Here is a 12,827-nt window from a genome sequence, read left to right on the forward strand (position 1 = left end):
ACATCCGAATCTTAGTTGGGGCTCGGGGTCATGGGACAGAGCCCCATGTTGGGCTCTGCACTCAGCATGGAGTCTGCTTGGGACTCTTTCTCACCCTCTGCCCCTCCCCGCCAAAATAAATAAATCTTTAAAAAAAGTGAAGAGAAACAAGTGAAATCAATTGTAATCATACATTTAACTCACTATATCCACACTGTTATAACTTCAACGTGTAACACATGCAAAAATTATTGCAGTATTTTATGCTGCTTCTTTTGTAGTTTTTGAAATTCAGTGACTATTTTACATTTACAGCACACATGGATTCACCCCACCATATTTTAAGTACTCAATAGCCACATGACTAACGGCTACAGTATTAGACAATGTAGCTGTAGAGTTTAGCCGGAATATAAGAACTTAGGGTTTAGAGAAACAAATTTGTGTATGAACCTGACTTCAGCACTTACTAGCTTTGTGATCTTGGGCAAATTTCCCTCTCTGTACCTCCTTTCCTCACCATGTTAGCAGGGAATAATATTCACTATCCTATCCGGTCTTAGTGAAGATTAGAGATAATATATATAAAAAGTTGGGGTGCCTTCGTGGCTCAGATGGTTAAGCATCTGCCTTCAGCTCAGGTCATGATCTCCAGGTCCTGGGATCGAGCCCCACATCAGGCTGTCAGCTCAGCGGGGAGTCTGCTTCTCCCTCTCCCTCTGCTTGTTCTCTCTCTCTCTCTCTCTCTCAAATGAATATATAAAATCTTTTTAAAAAATATTTTATTTTTATCTGACACAGAGACAAAGATAGTGAGAGAGAGAGCATAAGCAGTGGGAGTGGCAGGCAGGCAGAGGGAGAGGGAGAAGCAGGCTCTCTGCCAAGCAAGAAGCCCGATGTGGGGCTCGATCCCAGGACCCTGCGATCATGACCTGAGCTGAAGGCAGACGCTTAACGACTGAGCCACCCAGGCACCCCATGAATATATAAAATCTTAAAAAAAAAAGTACATAGCACTTGATAAATGGTGACTATTAATACTTTTCTCTATTTTTGGAGCTTTATCTAATTATATGCCAGGTTTGCCTCCTTGATTAACAACAACATGTTTATCATTAATAATTATATATATATAATAATATATATTATATATATATAATATATATAATTAATAATAATAATCATTAATAATTATCATTATTCTTTTTTTTTAAGATCTTATTTATTTATTCATGAGAGAGAGAGAGGCAAAGGCAGAGGGAGAAGCAGGCTCCCCACAGAGCAGGGAGCCCGATGTGGGACTCGATCCCAGGACCCTGGGATCATGACCTGAGCTGAAGGCAGACGCTTAACCGACTGAGCCACCCAGGTGTCCCGTTAATTATCATTATTCTTTGCAAAAGGTTGTTAAAAAAATTAAATGGTTATTAAAAGATTGTTTTAGTGCTTTTTCATGTGGTTCTCAGTGGCTGATTCAAAATGTAAACAATTTATTTTTTTTAAGTTTTTATTTAAATTCTAGTTAGTTAACGTATCAAAATTTAAACAATTTTAAATCCTTGCTTTCCAAAGTTATATGATGGCAGACTCTGAAGCCAGACTTCCTAGGTTCAAATCCTAGGTATGTCACTTCCCAGCTGTGCCTGCTTCCTCATCTAAAATAGAGCTTATAACAGTCTATGTACTATGGAGTTTTTGTGAAGATTAAATACATAGAAATTCCTTATACTAGTACCTGACCCATAGTAGGCACTACCAATTATAACAATAATAAAGGAGTCATTAACAATAACAATTATGAAGAGTTTGGGGATATTGGAAATGCCTATATTATGATGTTAAATAAAAGAAACAGAACACAAAATAGTTCTTATAGTATGATCACACCCATATTTAAAATGAAGTAGCTTAGAGTTATGGCTAGGAGAGAGACACTAAATGTTAACTGTGGTTGTGTTTGAGAGATAGAATTTTGAGTGATTTTTTTCTTTCTGCTTTTCTAAATACGCATTAATTTTGTAACAAGGAGAACTGAATTACCTTTATTTCTTAAATTGTTTGCTGGTTAAGAGAATGGGCTCTGGAATAAAACTCCCCGGGCTCCCTTGAGGGCATTATGTTAAGTGACATAGTTCAGACAGAGAATGGACAAGTACTGTAAGATCTCACTTATATGTGGAATCTAAAAAAAGCCAAACTCATAGAAACAGAGACTAGAATAGTGGTTGCCAGGGGCTCTGATGTGGAGGAAAGGGGACAACCGTCAGAGTACAAACTTGTAGTTATAAACAAGTTGTGGGGATCTAATATTCAGCATATAATTAACGATACTATGTTAAAATACTAGAAAGTTGTGGGGCGTCTGGGTGGCATAGTTGGTTAAGTGGCCGACCCTTGGTTTTGGCTCAGGTCCTGATCTCAGGGTTGTGAGATGGAGCCTCACATTGGGCTCCGCATTCATCAACAGAGTCTGCTTGAGATTCTCTCTCCCTCTGCCCCTCCTGCTCGTGCTCTTTCTCAAATAGATAAATAAATCTTTAAAAAATATATACTAGAAAGTTGCTAAGAGTTGTTCTTTTTTTTTTTTTTTTTAAGATTTTATTCATTTATTTGACAGAGAGAGAGAGATAGCAAGAGCAGGAACACAAGCAGGGGCAGAGGGGGAAGGAGAAGCAGACTCCCAGCCGAGCAGGGAGCCCGATGCAGGGCTTGATCCCAGGACCCTGGGACCATGACCTGAACTGAAGGCAGACACTCAACGACTGAGCCACCCAGGCACCTGCTAAGAGTAGTTCTTAAATGTTCTCACCACACACAAAAAAATTGTAGTTATGTGAGGCGATGGATGTGTTAACTAACTTCATTGCAGTAATCATTTCTCAATATATATGTATCAAGTCATCACATTGTATGCCTTAAACTTACACAATGTTATGCATCGATTATATCTCAATAAACCTGAAAAAACAAAGAAATGGGGGATAAAAGATTCCTTTCACAGATGTCAGAGAAGCAAATTTTAACTTTAAGTAAAATATTAAAATAAAGAAATTCCCAGGGCATCTGGCTGGCTCAGTCAGAAGAAGAGTATGCGACTCTTGAGCTCAGGGTTGTGAGTTCGAGCCCCACTTTGGGTGTAGAGATTGCTTGGAAATAAAATCTTTAAAAAAATAAAATAAATTCCCTAAGCTCCAATTCTGGCTATGCTTTTCACTACTGATGACTGGATAACTTGCTTAACTCCTCTGTGCCTTGATTTCCTTATCTAGAAAAATGGGAATAATAATTATACTTAACTCCTAAGAATTGTAAGGATTAAATTATATAATACCTGTAAAGGGTTTAGGAAAATGCCTGGCACATAATCACCATGTTTTGTGATGATGATGAAGAAGAAAGTGATGATGATGGTTTGTGTTGGTGACGTGTGCATTCTCTGGGTTTGAATCCTGGTATTTCCACTTAGTAGCTATTGGAGTGTGGGCATGTTTCTTACACTCACTAAGCCTCAGCTTCTTCATCTGTCAATGGGAATAATAACACAGGTAATAGTATCAAATAAGACTGTTATGGGTGTTAAAAAAGAAAACCACAGGCCCAAAGTTGAGTCACTTTTGCCAGGCCAAGTCACCAAACTGGGGCTTACTACCTGATTTAATTGCAGTTTCAACCTCCCCCAGAAACGTGGCCCTAACTGGTCTGTCAGGACTTTTCTGATCAGCCCCCACACGGTAACCTGTCACATGGACCCTTTCTGTCCTCCACCTGCTTCTGCAAGGGAAGATAAGGCAATCTTCATGGTAAGACCTTTGCCCTTCCCCTTAAGGGAAGGTGACCTTCCCCGGGACAATCCCTTTTCCATTTTGTACAACTCCTCAGGGCTTCCCTCTTCTTGCTAGATGGGATGCAGCCAGATCGTGGCTCACTTAAAAAGCCAATTACATCTTCACATTTACTCCATTGAATTTTTTTTTTTTTTTAATGGGAATAGGGGTGCCTGGGTGGCTCAGTCGCCTTAAGCGTCTGCCTTCGGCTCAGGTCATGATCCCAGGTTCCTGAGATGGAACCATGTATCGGGCTCCCTGCTTAGCAGAGTCTTTTTCTCCCTCTGCCTCTGCCCCCTCCTTGCTCGTGCTCCCCGTGCGTGCTTTCTCTCTCTCTCTCTCTGAAATAAATACAATCTTAAAAAAAAACAAAAAAACCCCATGGGGAATAAATAAGATCATTCATGTATAGTGTCTGGCTCACAGTAAGCTCAATATTAATTTAAAAAATTTAGGGGCGCCTGGGTGATTCAGTTGTTAAGGGTGTGCCTTCGGCTCAGGTCATCATCCCAGGGTCCTGGGATTGAGCCTCATGTCGGGCTCCCTGCTGCATGGGAAGCCTGCTTCTCCCTCTCCCACTCCCCCTACTTGTGCTCTCTCTCTCACTGTCTCTCTCTCTCTGTCAAATAAATAAATAAAATCTTTAAAAAAAGTTTAAACAAATTGGAATAACAATATCTACCTCATAGGTTATCGTGAGATAAAGTGGGAGCATGTTGAAAACTGAGGCACTAGTTATGTCAATTCAATACCACTAGATGGCAGTAGACACCACCAAATACAGCTTGGCTTACCTAAATCTAGAGCTAAGGGAGAACAGAGGACAGTTTTCAGGAAATTCCTTACCAGGCTTAGTCTCATGTCTGTGATTATACTGGAATTCAGTGAGTGCATATAGTACCTCAAATGAGTGAACTACCTGCTTAAGAATTGTTTTGTTTGATGTAGATTGTTAGAAAAAAAAAATGATGATTTTTACTAGGGAGCCTGTTTTTTTTTTTTTTTTTTTTTAAGTTTATTTATTTGACAGAGAGCGAGCACAGCAGGGGGAGTATCAGAGGCAGAGGGAGAAGCAGGCTCCCGACTGAGCAGGGAGCCCGATGCGGGACTTGATTCAGCGACTCCAGGATCATGACCTGAGCGGAAGGCGGATGCTTGACCAACCGAGCCACCCAGGCGCCCTAAGGAGCCTGTTCTAATTCCACATTCATCTCCGTCGGGTTCCATTTTGAGCTCTGGCCATTCCCACACGCGCTTATGCTCTGGCCTACCCCCTTGCTACCCAGGGTGTGGTCCGCGGACCAGCATCTGTTTCTACTGCACCCGCAGAAGTGCGGAATCCTGAGCCTCACCCTGGATTCGCTGAAGAAGCAAACTGAACTCTTGGCTTTCTCTCGAGAAGTCACGCTGGCCGTCCTACACGCTGGTCTTCCCAAATCAGAACCACCTCCCTCCGCGTGTGTGATGCAAACTGGCCTCTTATTTGTTCTTTTTACTTAACCCATTAGTGAGGGAGCCAGCAGGACAGGAAACCCAGTTCCAAGGAGAATGGAAGACACTAGTAAATACACAGTCTGTGGGGAAAAGAACTTGGGAATAAGACTGCAACATCACAGGCAACCAGCACTGCTTTCTATCGTCAGAGTAAGAACGTGGTAACCTTTGGAGTTACCTTTTCTACCTGACAGTATCATTTGCCACTTACCCCCCCAGGTTAATATCTGACTTTACAGACTCTAGGCCCTGTCGACAGTAAATAACAAGCCAAATAAGATGTAGAGTCAGATGAGCCCCACTCGGGCTTCTTAGACAATACTCCAGTCCAGACTTTGAAAAGGTACATAGTAATACTTTGCCTTATTTCCAGGTTTTCAATAATTTTTCTTAAAAGTTTAAACTTTATGACAGAGGTAATAAGGAATATACATGTTGGGCTGCCAAACTTATACAGTAAGATATGTTCGTTTCAGAGGATGAAGTGAGTATCTACATCACAGAGCTGAATAGAAAGGAAAAGGAGACAGAATTAGGTTTGTCTTTTTTTTTTTTTAATTTTATTTATTTATTTGAGACAGAGAGAATGAGAGGGAGGAGGGTCAGAGGGAGAAGCAGACTCCCTGCCTAGCAGGGAGCCCGATGCAGGACTCGATCCCAGGACTCCAGGATCATGACCTGAGCCGAAGGCAGTCGCCTAACCAACTGAGCCACCCAGGCGCCCCGGGTTTGTCTTTTAAAAGATATCTTCTTGATCTTCTTTGGGCCCCACTACAATAACCATAAAATGGGCATAACATCTATTTTTTTTAAAGATTTTTAAAATTTATTTGACAGAGAGAGATACAGTGAGAGAGGGAACACAAGCAGGGAGAGTGGGAGAGGGAGAAGCAGGCTTCCCGCTGAGCAGGGAGCCCGATGTGGGGCTCGGTCCCAGGACCCTGGGATCATGACCTGAGCTGAAGGCAGACGCTTAATGACTGAGCCATCCAGGCGTCCCATAATATCTGTTTCATACAGCAGATGATCTCAAATATTTTGGTCTTGGAGACCTAGACTAAATTTATTTTTTATTTTTTTTAATTTAAATCCAATTAATTAACATATAATGTATTACTGGTTTCAGAGGTAGAGGTCAGTGATTCATCAGTCTTATATAACACCCAGTGCTCATTACATCACGTGCCCTCCTTAATGTCCGTCATCCAGTTACCCCATTCCCCCACCCACCTCTCCTCCAGCCATCCTCTTTGTTTCCTATGACTTAGAGTCTCTTATGGTTTGTCTTCCTCTCTGATTACGTCTTGTTTTATTTTTTCCTCTCTTCCCCTATGATCCTCAGGTTTTGTTTCTTAAATTCCACGTATCAGTGAGATCATATAGTAATTGTCTTCCTCTGATTGACTTATTTCGCTTAGCATAATACTCTCTAGTTTCATCCACATTGTTGCAAGCACATTTAAAAAAAATATTTTATTTATTTATTTGACAGAGAGAGAGAGCATAAGCAGGGGGAGCGGCAGGCAGGGGGAGAGGGAGAAGCAGGCTCTCTACAGAGCAGAGAGACTGATGCGGGACTCAGTCCCAGGACTCTGGGATCATGACCTGAGCCAAAGGCAGATGCTTAACCGACTGAGCCACTCAGGTGGCCCCTATACCAAATTTTAATACTCTTAAACATTATTGAAGATCTCAAAGAGTGTTTCCTGTTATGTCTATCAAGCTTAATCAGATTAGAAATTAAAATTGAGAAATTTAGAAAACATTCTCATTTAAATAATAAGAATAAACTCATTTTTTGTTAATGTTAATAACAATTTTTAAGAAAAGAAACTACGTTTTCGAAAGCCCCACAAAGATTTGGCTTGGATTCAGAGGACCCAGTTAAAGTTTCCACAGTGCCTTTAGTACTTCAATAATTTTTTTTTTAAACATTTTATTTTTAGTAATCTCTACACCCACCATGGGGCTTGAACTCATGACCCTGAGATCAAGAGTCTCATGCTCCACCAACTGAGCCAGCCAGATGACTCTCAGTAATTTCTATTTAGATGAGATTTGATAAAATGCTGGTCCAAGACAAGCCTAGGAATGACAACATATACTTATGCTATTTATATGGTTTGATTTACTATACTGACTAAATTTTTATAAAAACATTCTCTGACCCATGGGTCTTCTGTAATCATTTAGGAGTGGGCTATATATACATTGATGGTGACCATTACTTGAACAGTTTGTAGTTTTGTTTTTTGGTTTTTTTTAAGATTTTATTTATTTATTTGACAGAGAGAGACACAGCAAGAGAGGGAACACAAGCAGGGGGAGTGGGAGAGGGAGAAGCAGGCTCCCCGCTGAGCAGGGAGCCCGATGCGGGACTCGATCCCAGGACCCTGGGATCATGACCTGAGCTGAAGGCAGTCGCTTAACCAACTGAGCCACCCAGGCGCCCTGTAGTTGTTTTTTTAAGGGCCTTTTATCATAGTAATATCACTAGATATTAGAATTAATCCCTGCTTTTTGAGGGCAGGGATTTTTTTTTTTAAGGATTTTTTATTTTTTATTAGAGAGAGAGGGAGAGTACAAGCAGGGGGAGTGGCAGGTAGAGGGAGAGGGAGAAGCAGGCTCCCGCTCAGTGGGGAGCCTGACGTGGGGCTTGATCCCAGGACCCTGGAATCAGTGACCTGGGCCAAAGGCAGCCCCTTAACTGACTGAGCCACCCAGGCGCCCCAGGGGGCAGGGATTTTTAGTAGGCTTTGCTCACTGCTAATCTGGTTCCTGGGACAGTGCATTTATAGCGTTTTGAAATATTTGTGGAATGGATAAATGAATAAAATAAATGACGTTTCTAGAATCACATATCCTTCTGGATAGTGAGTATGGTTTCATTTAAAGAATAATTCTCTTGGGGCGCCTGGGTGGCTCAGTCATTAAACGTCTGCCTTAGGCTCAGTTCATGATCCCAACGTCCTGGGATCCTGGGATCGAGCCCCTCATCAGGTTCCCTGCTCGGCTGGAAGCCTGCTTCTCCCTCTTCCACTCCTGCTTGTGTTCCCACTCTCAGTCTCTCTCTCTATCAAATAAATAAATAAAAACCTTAAAAAAAAAGAATAATTATCTTAACAAATTTTTAAAATTTTTATTTTTAAAGATTTTATTTATTTATTTGACACGGAGAGAGAGAGACATTACCAAGTAGGGGGAGGGAGAAGCAGGCTCCCTGCCGAGCAAGGAGCCCGATGCGGGACTCCATTCCAGGACCCTGGGATCATGACCCAAGCTGAAGGCAGATGCTTAACTGACTGAGCCACCGAGGCGCCCCTTAAAAACTTTTTTTTTAACTTCCAAATTGTGACCTTGGAGGTTACCTACCTATATTTCAAAGAGGGCTCTAAACATTTCTTTGTGGTAAGAGTCATAAATACTTTTTTTTAAAAAAGATTTTATTTATTTATTTGAGAGAGAGAGAATGAGAGAGACAGAGAGCACATGAGAGGGGGGAGGGGCAGAGGGAGAAGCAGACTCCCTGCCGAGCAGGGAGCCTGACGCGGGACTCGATCCTGGGACTCCAGGATCATGACCTGAGCCGAAGGCAGTCGCTTAACCAACTGAGCCACCCAGGCGCCCCGAGTCATAAATACTTCTTGATAATTCTTGATAATTCTTGATTATTAAAATACTTCTTGATAAATTAGTATAATTTAAATTTGCTGGTAAGTTAAAATTCTGAGAACCGTATGTAATGAGCTAGCAAAAAATGCTTTCAGTAAACTCTGAGTTTTGACCACTATTTGTCTGTTTTTTGGCTTTTTGAGATTGGGTTTCTTTAACTCAGCATAATGCCCTTGAGATTCACCCACATTGTTGCATGAATCAATTGTTGATTCATGTTTACTGTTGAGTAGTACTCTGGTATGAATTACCATAGTTTAGCTGTTCACTTGATAAAGGATACTTAGGTTGTTTCCAGGTTTTGGCTATTAGAAATAAAGCTGCAATGAACATTCATGTTCAGGCTTTTGTGCAAACACAAGCTTTCATTTCTGTGGGAGAAATGCCTAAGAGTACAATTGCTGGGTCATATGGTATTTGCATGCTTAGTTTTTTTTTTTTTTTTAAGATTTTATTTATTTATTTGACAGAGAGAGACACAGCAAGAGGGAACACAAGCAGGGGGAGTGGGAGAGGGAGAAACTGGCCTCCCACTGAGCAAGGAGCCCGATGCGGGGCTCGATCCCAGGACCCCGGGATCATGACCTGAGCCGAAGGCAGATGCATAACGACTGAGCCACCCAGGTGCCCCTGCATGCTTAGTTTTTTTAAGAAACTACCAAACTGTATTCCAGAATAGTTGTACTGTTTGACATTCCTGCCAACAGTGAATGATCCAGTTTCTCCACAACCTTGACAGCATTTGATGTTACTAATATTTTTTATTTTAGCCATCCTGATGGCTATGTAATGGTATTTCATTGTGATTTGCATTTCCCTAATGGCTAATGATGTTGAACATCTTTTCCTGTGTTTATTCGCCATCTATATATCCTCTCTCGTGTAATGCCTGCTCATAAATTTGTCTATTTTCTAATCAGCTTTTTTTTTTTTTACTCTGGAGTTATGAGATCTCCTTATATATTCTAGATAAAAGTTTTTGCTGGATATGTGGTTTGCAAACATTTTCTCCCAGTCTATATTTGTCTTTTCATCCTCATTACAAGGTATATTTTTAATTTTTTAAATTTTTAAATTTTTTTACAAGGTCTATTTTTTTAATAAAGATTTTATTTATTTATTGGACAGAGAGATAGAGAGAAAGCACAAGTAGGCAGAGAGGCAGGCAGAGAGAGAGGGAGAAGCAGACTCCCCACTGAGCAGGGAGCCTGACATGGGGCTTGATCCCAGGACGCTGGGATCATGACCTGAGCCGAAGGCAGCCGCTTAACTGACTGAGTCACCCAGGCGCCCCTAAAGATTTTATTTATTTGAGAGAGAGAGAGAGAGAGAGAATGAGTTGGGAAGGTGCAGAGAGACAAGCAGACTCCCTGCTGAGCAGGAAGCCTGAGGCAGGGCTTGGTCCCAGGACCCTGAAATCATGACCTGAGCTGAAGGGAGACACTTAACCAACTGAGCCACCCAGGCGCCCCCTCATCACAAGGTCTTTTACAGAGCAAAGATTTTTAATTTTGATGAGGACCAATTAACCAATTTTTCTTTTTGTAAATCATGCTCTTCATGTCAAGTCTAAGAACACTTTTCCTAGACCATAAAGGTTTTCTGCTATATTTTTCTCTAAAATCTTTTTTTGAAGATTTTTTTCTTTTTTGAAGAATGATTGACATACAATATTGTATTGGTTTCAGGTTTACAAGGTCAGTCGGTGGAACGTGCAACTCTTGATCTCAGGGTTGTGAGTTCGAGCCCCATACTGGGTTTAGAGATTGTAAATAAATAAACTTAAAAAAAAAACTTTATAAAAATTGGTCACCACAATAAGACCAGTTACCATCTGTCACCATACAAAGTTGTTATAATACTATTGACTAAATTCCCTATGTAATGTATACATTACATCCTTGTATCTTGTTTATTTTATAACTGGAGGATTGAACCTCTTAATCCCCATCACCTATTTCACCCATCTCCCCACCCCCCTCCCCTCTGGCAACCACCAGTTTGTTCTCTGTATTTATGGGCCCAGCACACTTCCGCTGCGCTCCTCTGCTTGTTCTCTGTATTTATGAGCCTGTTTTGTTTTGTTTGTTCACTTGTTTTGTTTTTTAAATTCCACATATAAGTGAAATCATATATATTTGTCTTTCTCTGTCTAGCTTATTCCAGTTAGCATAATACCTTCTAGGTCCATCCATGTTATTACAAACGGCAAGATTTCATTATTTTTTCTTTTCTTCTCTTTTTTAATTTTAATTTTTTTGGGGGGGAGAGAGCTCAAGCAGGGGGAGGGGCAGAGGAAGAGGGAGAGAGAGAATTCTAAGCAGACTCTAGGCCCAGCAGGGAGCCTGACATGGGGCTCGATCTCAGGACCCTGAGATCACGACCTGAGCCAAAATCAAGAGTCTGACACTAACCAACTGAGCCACCCAGGTGCCCCTATATTTCATTCTTTTTTATAGCTGAATAATATTCTATCACGTATATTACATCTTCTTTATCCATTCATCTACTTATGGACATTTAGGTGGCTTCCATACCTTGGCTATTGTAAATAATGCTGGTATGAATATAGGGGTGCATATGTTTTTTGAGTTAGTGTTTTTGTTTTCTTTGGATAAATACCTAGTATGTAGACTGCTTTGGGTAGTATGGACGTTTTAACGATATGAACTTCCAGTCAATGAGTACAGACTATCTTTCCATTTCTTTGTGTCATCTTCAATTTCTTTCATCAATATTTTATAGTTTTCAGAGTACTGGTCTTTTACTTCCTTGGTTAAATTTATTCCTACATATTTTATGCTTTTTGTGCTTTTTAAATTCTTTTTGATGCAATTTAAAATCTAACAGTTTCACATTTTACACTTAAATTCATATTTCACTGGAACACAGCCATGCCCTTTCTTTGAATTATGGTCTATGTCTGCTTTTGTACTATAATATGGCAGTGCTGCCTCATTGGGACAGACTGCCTGATCCACAAGGTCTCAAGTATTCACTCTCTGGCCCTTTACAAAACATGTTGACTCTTGTTTCTGGTTAACAAATGCGGAGACGACTATATGAAAACACCATGGTGTAAAATATTTCTAAGTTGCAATATCACTGTTTGGAACCAAATTACATGAAGGCAGCAGCATCCACCCACATACATTTATAATAAATCTATCTTGAGGGGTAAATGGCTTTCTTTTTTATTTTTAATATTTTTTAATTTTTATTTATTTATTTGTCAGAGAAAGAGCACAAGCAGGGGGAGTGGCAGGCAGAGGGAGAAGCAGGCTCCCCGCTGAGCAAGGAGCCCGATGCGGGGCTCGATCCCAGAACTCTGGGATCACAACCCGAGCCGAAGGCAGGCACTTAACCGACTGAGCCTCCCAGGTGCCCCAATGGCTTTCTTTTTGAAGCTGAAATTCCTACTAACACAACTCTAAGCATTGTTCCTGAGTCTATGCTCAGATTTCAGTTTGTATTCCTGAAGCATCAGAGACAAAGGTGTTTATAAGCAAGTATTTGTTATTTGGCAATAGAAATCTAACAAAGTTGAGAGAGAGAGTGTGTGTGTGTGTATAATATATATAACATATATAGTCCTTGATGAAAGTCTTTGGCAAAATAAGCCATCTTCATTTTATGGCCTTTATTCCAAGAACTTACATTATGTGACTCAGAAATTAACACAACTCATTCCAAATGTACCCTCTGGCCTCAAACATGACACTAGTCAGAACTCAGCCAGGTGTGGTGCCAGATGGAGTTTAAAACTGCATATTGTCTTCTCATCCCAGTACTTGAGCTTGCTAAAATCAAAGGGTGGGATACGAGACTGTGACAGTCATTAGATTATCGCATATCAGC

This window comes from Mirounga leonina, unplaced genomic scaffold (genome assembly GCF_011800145.1).
Source record: "Mirounga leonina isolate KUSES-001 unplaced genomic scaffold, KU_Mleo_1.0 Mir_129, whole genome shotgun sequence".
NCBI classification, from domain to species: domain Eukaryota; kingdom Metazoa; phylum Chordata; class Mammalia; order Carnivora; family Phocidae; genus Mirounga; species Mirounga leonina.